General features: G+C 44.8%; 1 protein-coding gene across 1 annotated transcript in view; it reads right to left on the bottom strand.

Moving 5' to 3' along the window:
• KCNK1 (potassium two pore domain channel subfamily K member 1) overlaps nucleotides 1-14,829 on the bottom strand; it is a 53,254-nt gene that overhangs the window by 37,901 nt on the left and 524 nt on the right. The window lies entirely within an intron of this gene.

The raw sequence follows: 14,829 nt of genomic DNA, 5'->3' as shown, positions 1-14,829 counted from the left end.
GAGCTCTGTATCACTTTTCTGCGGGGCTCTTACTGCCCTGAGAGTACATCTGACCAAGGAGACGTTGGGGCAGGGGTAGGGTCTAACACTGAAATTCGCCAGGGTGGATTCTCAGAGGTTAGATGGCAGATTCTTTTTTTTTAATTAATTTTTATTGGAGGATAGTTGATTTACAACGTTGTGTTTCAGGTGTACAGCAAAGTGGATCAGTTATACAGACATATATCCAAGTCTTCTTTAGATTCTTTCCCCATATAGGTCATTACAGAGTATTGAATAGAGTTCCCTGTGCTATACGGTAGGTCCTCATTAGTTATCTATTTTATATATAGTAGTATGAATATGTCACTCCCAATCTCCCAATTTATCCCTGCCCCGACCCCTTTCCCCCTTGGCAACCATAAATTTGTTTGGGCAGATTTTTATTTATTTTATTTATTTATTTTTGGCTGCATTGGGTCTTCGTTGCGGTGTGTGGGCTTCTCATTGCGGCGTCTTCTCTTGTGGAGCACGGGCTCTAGGCGCACGGACTTCAGGAGTTGTGGCTCATGGGCTTAGTTGCTCCGTGGCATGTGGGATCTTCCCGGACCAGGGCTTGAACCCGTGTCCCCTGCATTGGCAGGCGGATTCCTAACCACTGTGCCACCAGGGAAGTCCTAGATGGTGGATTCTTAACCACTGCGCCACCAGGGAAGTCCCTTGGGCAGATTTTTAAGAGAATTAAGAACCTAATCAACTTTGCTTTGCTTTTCAACATTTCCACATATGGGAATCTCTCAGACTCGCCAAGGAGCTGTGGAAATACCTTGGCTACGAAAACAACTGTGCACATGTGGGTTCAACACGGAACACACATCTTGAGTTCACGGCTTTCCAATGAGGTAGCAAGAAGGAAAAGGAGACTTTGCTAGTGCGATCACGTGTGTGGTTAAAAATAAAAGTCACATCTGATGAGGAAGAAAACAGAATAAGACCGTGAATTTAAAGATGTATACTAAGGGGTGTCTTTGCCTCAAAGCATTTATGAGTTTTCATATATCTGTTCTGCCATCCCAGCTTCCTTGTGAAGAAAGGATTTGTAATACTGGCTGCCCTTGAAGCAAAAATGAAGACTAGCAGATTAGCGCGAAGCCAGACATCCTTACGCTGAGTCTGTGCACTAGGGAATCCTCTTGAATGATTATGACATGCGAAGAACCGCACGTATAATATGCGTGTTTCTTTTAAAGTCAGGAGCTAGGTCGCTCAGGAACGGGGTTGAAGTTGAGATTTTAGTCTGTCCAAAGAGAACTAACTTAGAGCCAAGTAGATGTATCCACATGATCTGGGGAATGGCTATTCTACCGACTTTGAAGTTTTCAACACTATTTAGAAAGTGCTCCTTTGTAACTAAATGACATACTAATAACTACAAGAAACATTGATTGCCTCAGCCTGGAGAGCTTATTCACCATCCTGTGGCAGAAGCCACGAGAACTTGCGGGGAGGGACCCAGCTCGCCATAGCCTCCCTGCGTCCCCCAGAAACACACCAAAGTCTGGGGGCTGGGCAACCCACAGACGGGTGAGGAGGTGAAGGAGAACAGGCCTGGGGTTGTTTCCGGCCACATACACACCCGGCAAGAACTTGGGCAACATGGTGATCCACGTTAATCTCATGGGGGTGTGGGCTGTGAAATTCTCGGTATGCCAGGCCACGGTGATCTCCCTTATCCCACTGCCCCAGGGCCTAGGAGCCCCCATTTATGTCCACTTACGAGCTCTGTGTGAGCTCTTCCTGGGGCCCTTCCCCACCCCACCCTGCAACTCTCCATACTCTGGTGGTCCTCTGGGCACTTCTGTCTCTTCTTCAGTGCAAGCTACCTGTGTTTGACTGACTGCAAAAGCCTCAGAGCCATGGCCCCTACATTTAGCTTCCCTCCTCTTAAGCCAGTCTGCAGGCCGGACTGTTCATCATAGTGCAGGCTCAGGAACCTGCAGTGGCACCCTATTACCCACAGAGTCCACGCGCAAACTCTGCTTCCCACATTCGAGGCCCTCGCCTTTACATGTACATCTCTTCAGCGGCTCACCCACAGGTGGCTCTGGGCTGGGTGAGGCTGGCATCCCATGCTCTCTCGAAAGCCAGGCTCAATTCCTCTTTGGGTACCAGTGCTGAGCATACGTGAGGCTTCTCTGAGCACCTCAGCCCACCCTGGTCTCCCGTGCAAAATCCTACAGCTGCCCCTAGGGCCTCACACAATTCAGCACATAGGTATCTATCTATACCCCGTACGGCTGTTTATGTATTACTTTACCCTCTGCAGCTGGACTGCAGCCTTCTTTTTTTTTTTTTTGGCTGTGCTGGGTCTTCATTGCAGTGTGTGGCCTTCTCTGGTTGTGGCGATCAGGCTCCAGAGCGCGTGGGCTCAGTAGTTGTGGCACGCTAGCTTCTCTAGTTTTGGCCCAAAGGCTTAGTTGCCCTGCAGCATGTGGGATCTTAGTTCCCTGACCAGGGATCGAAACGGCATCCCCTGAATTAGATGGTGGATTCTTTTTATATATATATAAATTTCTTTACTTTTGGCTGTGTTGGGTCTTCGTCGCTGCATGCAGGCTTTCTCTAGGTGCGGCGAGTGGGGGCTACTGTTCATTGCGGTGCACAGGTATCTCATTGCGGTGGCTTCTCTCGTTGTGGAGCTAGGGCTCTAGGCACGCGAGCTTCAGTAGTTGTGGCTTGCAGGCCCAATAGTTGTGGCGCACGGGTTTAGTTGCTCCGTGGCATGTGAGATCTTCCCAGACCAGGGCTCGAACCCGCGTCCCCTGCATTAGCAGGTGGATTCCTAACCATTGTGCCACCAGGGAAGTCCTAGATGGTGGACTCTTAACCACTGGCCCACCTGGGAAGTCCCTGGACTGCAGGCTTTTTGAAGTCAGTGGTTATCTCTTTCAGCCATTTTTTTTTTTTTTTATGCGGTACGCGGGCCTCTCACTGTTGTGGCCTCTTCCGTTGCGGAGCACAGGCTCCGGACGCGCAGGCCCAGCGGCCATGGCTCACGGGCCCAGCCGCTCCGCGGCATGTGGGATCTTCCCGGACTGGGGCAGGAACCTGCGTCCCCTGCATCGGCAGGCGGACTCTCAACCACTGCGCCACCAGGGAAGCCCCAGATGATCTTTTTAAATGGTAGATGTTCAGCCAGAGCTGCTAGGAGAACGAATGCAGGCTTAGATCGTGTTCCATAAACTACTAACAGAAGTTTGCATTTTTGTCGCTGTCGTTGTCAATTTCAGTTTGTCCTTTCCATCTTTAAATATAAGATGCATCGGGGAGGCGGGGAGCACAAGGTGGAAGATTGCTGGTCCCCTTGGCGGAGGTGAGGCCGGGGCTCCGCTCCCCCTGCTGGGCACTGCATCTGCATCACTGGCCAGTGGCTGTTTTGCTGCCGTGGCTCAAGTCCCAGCACTGGTGGCAGGTAGGTCGTGATGTGGAGGCTTCTCTCCCCACTCATAACTTCTCAGTGGGGCATCTGACACCCAGGCAGCTGCAGAACAGCCTCTCCGGCTGCTTTAATTAACTTAATCCACCGAACACCAGTCTTTAAATAATTGAGTGCCTTGGCAACCAGTGTTCAAACATTTGAAGAATTTTAGTTACAATAAGGTTTAACCTTTTAATTCTAGTTTCAAACACTGCTTTCCTTCCTGTTACGCACAAGCGGAGACAACATCAAAAAAACAACATTTGAGAAAAAGAAGAGGATGCTTAGACCATGGACGGCCATGAGCAGGGAGCTATACAAATGGGATCATTTCACGTGGCAATTTGGCAAACTTAAAAAAACAAGATACTCTGAGGAAATGAAAATTACTCAGGTGGTTTTCTGAGTCACATGATAATTTTCCCATTTGTTACAAATTGTAAATGTGTTTATTTGAAACTGACAGGCTCTGAAAATGTCTAGATCCCTTGTGGGAAAAACAAAAAACTCGTGTTTTTCTTATTTACTTCCTAAAAAGAGAAGCGACCTAGATTGATTCCTTGGTAACTTAAATGTTAGCTGCTCCTAAAAAAAGTATACCAAAGATATCTATTTATTGTTTTTCTTTGGACAAAATATAATGTAAATTTTACATTGAACTGTATCAAATGCTAAATATATGATTGTTAAACTTAAGAAAATATGAAGCAAACCCTTCTGCCCTTTCCCCCCCAGTTTCCCACGCAGCCTTACATAATACTAAAGTAGGAAACAATACGACAGTTTAGATGCTCTTTCTTAGCTTGGAGGTTGAAGCACAGAGTTTAAGCTACGGTTAAATGCATTCCTCAAAGGGCAACTCAGCCCAGAGAATTCACATTTTCAATCTGAGTACTTTCCCCTCTTTTCTATTTAATGACACTCTCTTTCTCCTTCAAGGACAAGTTCAGATATCACCCCTCAAAAGCCTTTAACCTCTGCAGTCAGATAAATGATGCAGGTGACGCTACCTGAAATCAAGGCCCGCTGGACAAATGGAAGCAGTTACAGTCTCCCCAGGCCACCACACTGGGGTGAGTGTATGCTTTGTGGAGACCCCTGGACACCCAGTAGGGATCTCAAGCTCAGCAGGCCCACATCTGAGCTCCACCCGACACCCCATCCTTCCCCAGCTTTCCCTCCGTCTCCACACGGCCAGGGGCTCTGACCAAAAACCTAGGGGGGGTTCCCTCTTGACCACTCTGTCTCACAAGTCACATCCAATCCATCAGCAAACCCTGTGGGTTCTATCATCAATACATACCTGAAATCTGACAACTCTCACCACCTATTTCCACTGCCCTTTACTAAAAATCTCCCAATACTCTCCACCTTGCTGAGAGAACAGCAAGATGCTCTGCAGTGGCCTATGACATCCTCCACCACGGGCCCCATCACTCCCCCTCTCACTGGGATCCAGCCACAGAGGCTTTCCAGCTGCCCCTCCAATATGGGGACCCGGTCCTGGAACACAGCTCCCCAGATGGCTATATAATGGCCTCCCACCTCCTTCAGCTCAAATGCCATCTCCTCAGGAAGGCCTCTTTTGGCTTCCTCATCGAAGACCACCCTCCTGGACCCCACCCTGCCCCGAGCACACACTAATACATGCTCCCTAGCTCCTTGGTTCCCTTCGCTGCAGGACGTTTCTCCTTAGATTTATCCCCATGGTACGTACTATGCACTTAACTTAGTTATCTTGTTTCCCGCATCTCTCCCCCTCCTAGATGGATACATCCAGGAAGGCAAGATCCCCAAGGGCCCAATAAACACTGGCTTAAGAATCCCTTAGTCCTTCCTTTAGATCACCCAGGACCCTTCACAGGACACTGAGTGGACATGAGGCACTCAGCTACAACTGCTTTTATACTGTGAATAAAAAATACTGCCTGCTATATATCGGTAAACAATGCTGCAGCCATCAAGCCTTCACATTACAGCCGCCGGATTAGAAGCACAGGACACTGGCCTCAGATAACTGAGGTGCATGTCAAAGGAATGAATTCAGTGAGCCCAGACTTTGCATCTTCCCCTACATAGAAAAGCACGGAATTCCTTAACTTGAGAGGTCCGGTTTTCCTTAATTAACAGTAATCTCTTGATGTCCTGACTACCTGGTCTCTGTTGCAAAAACTCCTCTATATCCTGGCTCCCCCTATGCCTTTTCAGAGCAGTCCCTCAGAGTTATCTGAGATGCTGTGTCCCAAGCTTGAAGTCCTCAGAATGTCCGCCGAATAAAACAAAATCCTCAACTTTTAGGTTGTGCAAAATGTTTCAGTTGACAATATGAGTAACTTCCAAAGTTATTAAAGCAATCTGGGCCTCTGTCTCTTCATCAAGGCAATGGAATTATATCTAAAGGCCTCTTGAAAATGAAGAACATCTTTAGAACCTTCCTCATTTTCCAGAGGAGGAAACAGATTCCCAAGTGTGAAGATAGGTGCCTTAAATTGCACTTAATGAGGACCTACTGAGTGCTGGGGATGGGAAGGGAGGCTGAAAATGTCTCAGACTCAGGGCCGCTCGTGGGAGAGGTCAGATAGAAAACAGATGATGTCAGTACAAGGTGGTAAGTGCTGTAACATTAGAATGGACTGTTCCGACATAAGGTAGTACACAAGGCCTTATGGGAGCCATCAGGCAGAAGGCTCACTGATCAGACCGTGCTGCAGACCAAACAATGAAAACCAGGGTCTGAAAAAACCGCAGGAGGCTTCCATAAAGCTGAGTGGAAAGGGGGCTGAGGCATCGACTTGATTAAACAGCTTAACTCGGGTCACGGTGCCATCCAAGCAGTAACAAGGGCCGGACATTACCATCAGAGCCTCCAACTCTTATTCTCATGTGTAATCTATGGACCACATTCAAGGCAAATGAAAACTAGCATTTTTTATTCTGTGTGCTTTTGCTGTCTCTGCTCTGCACCCATTAGCCAGGGTTATACTGACACTGCATGTACTGGGTCTCTGAGTGCCCCGGGAGCTTTCTGCCTAAAGCTCATCACCAGGTATCAATCCACCCAGGCTTCAGAGGGCAGGCTTTGATTTCACAGAGCAAGTCGACCTGAGCCCGAGGAGCCAATGCAAACAGTTAGACTCTGATTTGGGATTAAGCATATGGGAGCCAATTAAAAAACACTGCCCGGGGCTTCCCTGGTGGCACAGTGATTGAGAGTCCGCCTGCCGGTGCAGGGGATGTGGGTTCGTGCGCTGGTCCGGGAAGATCCCACATGCCGCGGAGCGGCTGGGCCCGTGAGCCATGGCCACTGAGCCTGCGCGTCCGGAGCCTGTGCTCCGCAACGGGAGAGGCCACAACAGTGAGAGGCTCGCGTACCGCCAAAAAAAAACCCAAAAAAACCCACTGCCCATGTCTAACATAACCCAATTAATCTCTTTAATATAAGAATTGATTCTGTTTTACCAGTTCAAGAGGAGAAACATGAACACGGCTAGATAGTAACAGACAAGCCCTGCTGGTCTGATTCATGCTCAGGGAGAGAATCACACAGCCCTTTCAGATACAGCCCCTCTATACCTCCAAACCCCTTTCTTTTTTTTTTTGCATACCATATCATTTCATTTATATGACATTCTAGAAAAGCTACAGCAAAGTAGTCGTCAGTTTCTGACTTTGGGTAGAAGAAAGTGACAAGAAAAGAGCATGAAGAAACCTTGTAGGGTGATGGATGTATTCTCTATCTTGATGATGCTGGTGGGAAAATTCATACAGCTGTATCCTTAAAAAGGATATATTTTCCCGTACGAAATTACACCTCCATCATCCAGATTTAAAATGAACAATCAAAACAAAGAAACTTATTGGAAAAGGGCAGAGAAACCCATGAGAGTCAAGCAAAAGTACGGCATATTCCTTGAAAACTACAGAATATAGTTTTTATTTGTTGAAAGTGTGGAATAAGAAAGCCAGCAACTCCCCACCCCACTTTCTTCATTTTGACCTCTGGTCAGGGGCACAGCCCTGCCCCGACAGAGAGTGGCCACAAACTCTGAGGACAAGGAATCTACCCAGAAGGAACAAAGCAAGTCAGAGCACCAACTGAGTGAAGGAGAGAGAAAGAAACATCATGGTGGTGAAGACGACGCCTCTGAAGTTGCCCACTTTTCGATAGAGAGACAGCCTTTGTCTCGTGCTGGTAAGAGGCGGTATGATCACACACCAGTTAACGGAGAAGCAAAGCATCTCAGTCTTTCACAGATTTGGCCACAGTTGGGATCGAATGATGACATCTCTTAAGAATAAAATCTAGCACAGGGCGCTCTAACTACGCCAAGGAGAGCGTACGGTGTAGACACCGTCTCTGTGCCTGAAGCCAGCTTGTAGCAAGTTGACCCACGTGAGCTGGACATTGGTTGAGCATTAGCAATTCCACTTGCTCCAAACTTCCAGCACTCTACTCCCCCACGTTGGTGCTCTGCCCCAACGACCAGCAGTGCCATAAAACTACTTGTCCTGAAAGGCACCAGACTTCCCCCTAGGCTCCTGGGATAATTGGAGATTGTATTCTTGACAAGACTTACAGTTATATCACAAAAGCAACACATACTTTCTTTCAAGATACATTCATTTATAACAGTACAGTATGTCCCAGGTGCCATAAAACAGGCACAGATAACAGCGTATTTATAGTCGTGAAAAAAAAAAAATCTTTCAAAATACTAAAGAACTGATGTTCTATACACAGGTATGGGTTTACACATTAAACACTAATATCTACTCTTTGATCATTATTGGATGGAAATGTTTCTAGAATTTATCACACACATCTGTGTTTTCTTAAACAGAAGCATGTTGAAGTACTGTTCTCGGTATTTCCATTATCAATTCAATATATTTCAATTGTATCAATTACTAGACTGTGTTCTAAAACAAGGATGTCCAACCCAACCCAGGCAAATGAAATTGTTGGCTGCAACAGTAAAGACCTTAAAAATTATGTTTGTGCTCCTATATATTTTGGGGAGGGGTGGAGGGGTTATTCGTACAACTAAAAAATAATTACCTGAGTAATTCTGTATTAGTTTGCTGGGGCTGCCATTACAAAGTGACTGGGTGACTTGAACAAAGAAATTTATTTTCTCCCAGTTCTGGAGGCTGGAAGTCCAAGATCAAGGTGTCTGCAGGGTTGGTTTCTTCCGAGGCCTCTCTCCTTGGCTTGCAGATGGCCACCTTCTCACTGGGTCCTCATTTTAACTTAATCACCTCTTCAAAGGTCCTACCTCCAAGTATATAGTCACACGTTGAAGTACTGGGGTGAGGACTTCAACATCTGAATCTGGGAGACAGGAGTCATCCCAAAACAACCCCCTATGCCCAGACACTAGGTAAAACTCAAGTTCTTAATTCAGACACGTCTAGATTTAAATCAAGGCCAGTCACTTCTAGCTCTGTGACCTAGTTAGAGAAGTCACTCAAGCAAAACTTCCGTCCCAGCCTCTGTAAAGTTAGGATAATGACACCTACACCTCATCACTTCCTGGCAATACACAGAAGGTAATATATGAAAATACTGCCTGGCACACAGTATCATTTTATTTCCCTGGTTTTTAAGGTATGTGTCTTTTCATGACCTTTCTCTTAACGTTTGCCTGGAGCTGTGCCTTTCCTTTTTTCACTTTTCAGGGGCTTGAAAACCAGATCATTGAATTTGTTAGCATTAAATGTAAAGGCTCAAAATCAAGACCAAAGGCTCTCCTGTGAATAAACAGTGCGAACTTCTGCACGTGGGATGTCAGATGTCTCTTCTGGCTGATAGAGTTTGCTTGTTTGCTTCTGGTGGAATTTCCTTCCTTGTTGTCATTTCTGCTCCAGATATAATATAGTATTTACTGCACATTTTAGATAAGGTAATCCCAACATGAAGTGTAGCTCTGTCACCATTTAAAAAAAAAGAAAAAAAAGCAGTGTGTCACAGATTTGACCAAAAACTAGTGACACATCCTATAATAAACAATCATTTGTTCTGGAAGAGGCTATGGGTGGCAGTGCATAATTTAAGTGTTGCAAACCACTTAGAAAAGCAGCACAGAGAAACCTGAGGGAGCTAAACTGTCCTCTAGAAAGTTTTCCAAAAGGAAGTAAGGCACTTAGAACTCCTCTGACTTAGAGTTCCTTCCAAGCATCATTTTAAGGAGGGGTTGGCCAACTTTTTCTACAAAAGGCCAGACAGTTAATATTTTAGGGCACATGGGCCTCTAGTTTCTGTCACAACTCTCAGCTCTGCCATTGGACGTGGAAAGCAACCATTATACAGAAGCAGATGGGTGTGCCAAAAAACTTGAATGTGTCAGGAAGTCCTGTTTTCCTTTTGACTTCTTTTCAGCTATTTGAAGATATAAAAACCATTCTTAGCTTGGGACACACAAAAATAGGTGGTAGGTCAGATTTGACCCTGAAGCCATAGTTCACCCACCCCTATTCTATTCTAAGAGCTCAATAAATATCTGTTGTTGGTGAAAATACACTTCTCCTGAAAATAATCTGAAAACTAAGGATCCATCAGGCACCTCCCATTACCTTTTCCCACCCTCTTTTTTTGAAAACTGCCAATGCTGCCGACCTGACTAACACAAAGGCCATTAGAAAACAAGCCAAATTAAGTTCCTTTTCTGGGCCCTTTAAATAAGTGTCTTAAAACAGCTCTTCACAACGAGGGACAAGGCAGCATGCCTGCAAATGACGGAAACGGGGACTGAGCAATCGTGTGGACCCCATACTCGTAAAGCAGCAAAGTTGTGGCAGTTTTAATCACATATACATACAAAAACTGTATATTTTCCCCATCCACCATCATGATAGAGCCTTGCTTAGGGGGATGAATACTGAAGCAATACGTAGTAAACTGACATGACAAACTGTTCTTTTTTTTAAATTATTAATCCCAGAAATACAAAATCAGTTTAATTAATATAATTAACATATTATAGCATATTAAAGATAGGAAGATTAAAAATCACAAAATTATGTCATTAGAGAAAAAGTATTCGTCAACAAGCAAAACTCTTTCACAGTAAAAATGATCAATAAACACTTAATAGAAGAGGATTTCACCCTGATAAAGAGAATATATGCCATTTCATTTTGTTGATTATTTCCTTTGTGTAGAAGCTTTTGAGTTTGATGTAGTCCCATTTTTGTATTTGGGGCTTTGCTACCTGTGATTTTCAGGTGAAATCCAAAAAATATTGCCATGACCAACGTCCAAGAAGTTTTCCTTATGTTTTTTGAGGAGTTTTACAGTCCTAAGTCTGTGTTTAAGTCTTGCTTACAAATGGAATATCAGTTGGGCATAAAAAGCAGCAAATCTTGCCATTTGCAGCAACACGGATGGACCTGGAGACCATCATACTATGTGAAGCAAGTCAGACAAAGACAAACGTCACTCGATATCACTCATATGTGGAATCCCATTTAAAAAACGACACAAATGAACTTATTTACAAAACAGAAACAGACGCACAGATCCTGAAAACAAACCCATGGCTACCAAAGGGGAGACACTGGGGGGAGGGACAAATCAGGAGCCTGGGTTGAACATACCCCTTGGTTCTTCTTTTTTAAAAATTAGCATAGGGCTTTTCTGGTGGTGCAGTGGTTGAGAGTCTGCCTGACGATGCAGAGGACACAGGTTCCTGCCCCGGTCCGGGAAGATCCCACATGCCGTGGAGTGGCTGGGCCCGTGAGCCATGGCCGCGGAGCCTGCGCGTCTGGAGCCTGTGCTCCGCAACGGGAGAGGCCACAACAGTGAGAGGCCCACGTACCGCAAAAAAAATTAATTAATTAATTAAATAAAATAAAAATTAGCATAGCTATCAGCAAAACCTTTTCACTCCATATAAACTTTTAACCTTGTGTTAAGTACTGAAATTTATGTACAGAATAGCATATCAAACGTAGTTGTATATTTAAAAATTATTATAAAGACAACTATCTAAACACCATCTAAATTACAAAATGTAACACACTAGTAACTGAGAAGACACATATGAGACCCTCCAGAATAACACTCCGTCCTGCCATTTTATTAGTAACTACCCTCTAGATGTCTGTAGTAATCTTTTTTTTTTGCGGTACACGGGCCTCTCACTGTTGTGGCCTCTCCCGTTGCGGAGCACAGGCTCCCGACGCGCAGGCTCAGCGGCCACGGCTCACGGGCCCAGCCGCTCCGCGCCATGTGGGATCTTCCCGCACCGGGGCACGAACCCGTGTCCCCTGCATCGGCAGGCAGACTCTCAACCACTGCGCCACCAGGGAAAACCTGTAGTTATCATTTTTATACATATCATGTTGTCGTTGTGTATGGTTCCCTTATTTTAGGTAAAATTTACGCATGGTCAAATGTACAAATCCAAAGTTCAAAATTCAATGTATCTGGATAAATTCATACACCGGTGTCAACTACAGTCCTACCAATAAGCAGATTACTTCCATCACCCCAGAAATTACTTTTGTGCTCATTCCTCATTCAGAATTATCCCCTAGTCCTTACCTCTCTTCCACTGTATATTTCACTAGATGTGAATTTTGTTTATTCTAGAACATCACATAAATGGAATTACAGACTAATACTTTTTTGTATTTGGCTTTTGCTCAGAATATTGTACATGAAATTCATACCCGTTTTTGGACAAACTGTTCTTAAGAATGAATGAGATTGCTCACCATTTTATATGGCTACTGAAGAAAAACTATTTCTTACTCTCCAAGAATCACCTAGATATTATTTCTTTAATCCTTGAAAAAAAAATCACAGTTATGTGGGAAATACCCACATGTATAATAACCTCCTTTTATTTTTATACAGCCCTGCCCCCTGAAAAGGTAAAAGTGGACTGCAATTTCTTCCATGCTCACGATTTCCATGTAGATGTTGCTCTAGATCTTTTTATAATCAAGAAGTAAAGAGATGTTCAATTATTTGCTGGAAATAATTCAGAGTCCTTGGCAGAGCAAAGAATGAAGAGAACATTGCTGAATTACGAACCTAAGGCTTCTTCCAAACAGACCATGAAGGAAGACTTTACCCAGTTCTTTCCAGAAATGGAAGCTTGTACTTTCTGGGAGAAGATTCTGCCATCAGTGAGTTCGTGTTCCTGTGTTATGATGGTGACCACCAAGAACCACAACTTTGTAACGCCTATTGTTACCATTCTGGCCAAGCCAGGGGTTGACTGCACTGATTGACAGGGTGACAATTATCTCAGTGAGTTGCCATCATCCGTGGTAGAAGAGTTTTTTAAAAATTACAGCTGGCGGAGGGGCGGGGGGGTGATGAATTGGGAGATTGGGATTGACATATATACACTAATATGTTTAAAATGGATAACCAATAATAACCTGCTGTGTACAAAAATAAATAAAATTCAAAAAGAAAAAAAATTACAGCGTGTCTAATATCTACCTGAAGAGAAGCATAAACCACGATTCCAATTCATTTGAGTTGCCTGGTACTTTTCCAGAAAATATTTTTCTAGCAATGAAGTACACTAGATTGACCCTAAAAATTACCTGATCCTCTGCCACAAAACCAGTAACACATGGAACATCACACATGTCACAGGATGGGTCAATAGAAAACCGAAAAAAGAGTATCTATGATTTAGAATAAAATTCTACATTTTTATTAACATTGTATTTGAATTAATAAATTCTATTCTATCAATGACAAGAATTCACTGATTTGCTCATTTTACAAACCAAGAAGCAAATGTTTTTCATCTAGTTTATCCTTAAGTGCCCCCTTGCACTGATTTCCTAAATGAACTCTTGTTTTGCCTGAATACACACTTTCTTAGGAACTACAATGCAATCCGAATACCAACAATAAGACATCTTTCCCCACCTTTTTTTTTTTTTTTTTTAAAAAGAACTGCAGATTTTTCTAGTTGCAAAAAGGGAGGGAGGGAATCTGGGAAAGAACTGTCTGTTCAAGATGTAAACTAGTATTTCTGACATTTAATTAGGTGCATCTGATGTTGAGATTATACAAGAGCTGCATCAGTGAATGGAAAATCCCACCCAGGAGCAGCAAACCTGTTCTTTTCCTCATAATGCAGTTCTTACTCCTGTTCCATCTTTGAAGTACCGTTATTTAGAAAGTACTAAAACTTATCATCATTCTCCATAATATTTACCCAACATTGTGACCTAGCTGTAGACCTTCTGCAGCTCAGTGAAACCACTTACTTCTGCAGAGAAGAAATGATTCCCGATTTAGCACAAACATACTCCAAAGGAAAGACAAGGTGAGTTCTAAAGGATCTAAGGAACAGAGTGAGGTAAACACAGTGAAAGCGGGACTGGTCAGAACAAAAACGAAAGAGCAGCGTTGGAAAAGTTAAAAAGTAAGATAACAGGTCTGTCTTAAGGCTACTTTTAGAAAACGTCACAATACAAAGTAGAATTCTACTTCTGTTTATTGCAGGGCAGACTCCTGTCAGTTTAGTAATTCACCCCACACTTGAGTCACCGTATTACATGAAACCTGGATAGTATACCATTACTCATTACCAAATAATTAGCAGAACTGGGTTTAACCCAAGGGGATTATAAAGAAATAATCCCTGGGAGGCGACGGGGAGAAGGCAGAATCCGAGAAACACAAGTTGATTCACCTGTAAAGGTGGGGGGATGGTGTACTGCACGTCCTGGCAGGGAAATCACGAGGGCCAGGTTCCAGGACGACACCGGCAACCAGGAAGCGTGTGACCTTGTGGAAGCCAAGATGGGCTGTTCTAAGAACTGACCTCATGGATAGAGGCGGGACGGCGCGCCGGATGCTCTCTGAGACCACTTGCCAGGGTCCAGAGCCCAATGGATAACACCTGCTCCTCAGGTGTATACGTGCCTCACTTGGCCACTGCTGGGACAACTTAGCCTGTTCCGTCCAATCTGGCATAGTCTCTGCGCCCTGGGGCGTGGGGCCGGCCTCCTCCCGCCCCCAGGACATCCTCCATCCGTGAACGTCCTGCCGGGTGGCCGGGTGAGCGGTGCGAGCGAAGTGGCGCCTAGGAGTTGAAGGGTGGCCTCGCACACGGTAAGTTGAAAAAAAAAATGCTGAATCAGGGTGCCCCCATTTTGCCGGTTCACGGGCAATCGGATGCTCCCTTCCCTCAAACCTCCTCCCGCTCCGAAAAGAAACCGGATCGGCCTGTGCGCTCAAAGGTCACCTGTGATGAGCAGAGCGCTGTCACTCGGCTAACCCTAAAACGGCCCCCACGACAGAAAAGAGCCGAAAACACCACTGCTTCATCCGAAGAGAGGCCCCCTCCGGAAGGTGACCCTTTAACGCGTTATCCTTCGGTTCCGCAGCCTCG

This window comes from Neophocaena asiaeorientalis, unplaced genomic scaffold (assembly GCF_003031525.2).
Source record: "Neophocaena asiaeorientalis asiaeorientalis breed wild unplaced genomic scaffold, Neophocaena_asiaeorientalis_V1.1 scaffold436, whole genome shotgun sequence".
Lineage (NCBI taxonomy): Eukaryota > Metazoa > Chordata > Mammalia > Artiodactyla > Phocoenidae > Neophocaena > Neophocaena asiaeorientalis.
This window is presented reverse-complemented; position numbering and strand designations above follow the sequence as displayed.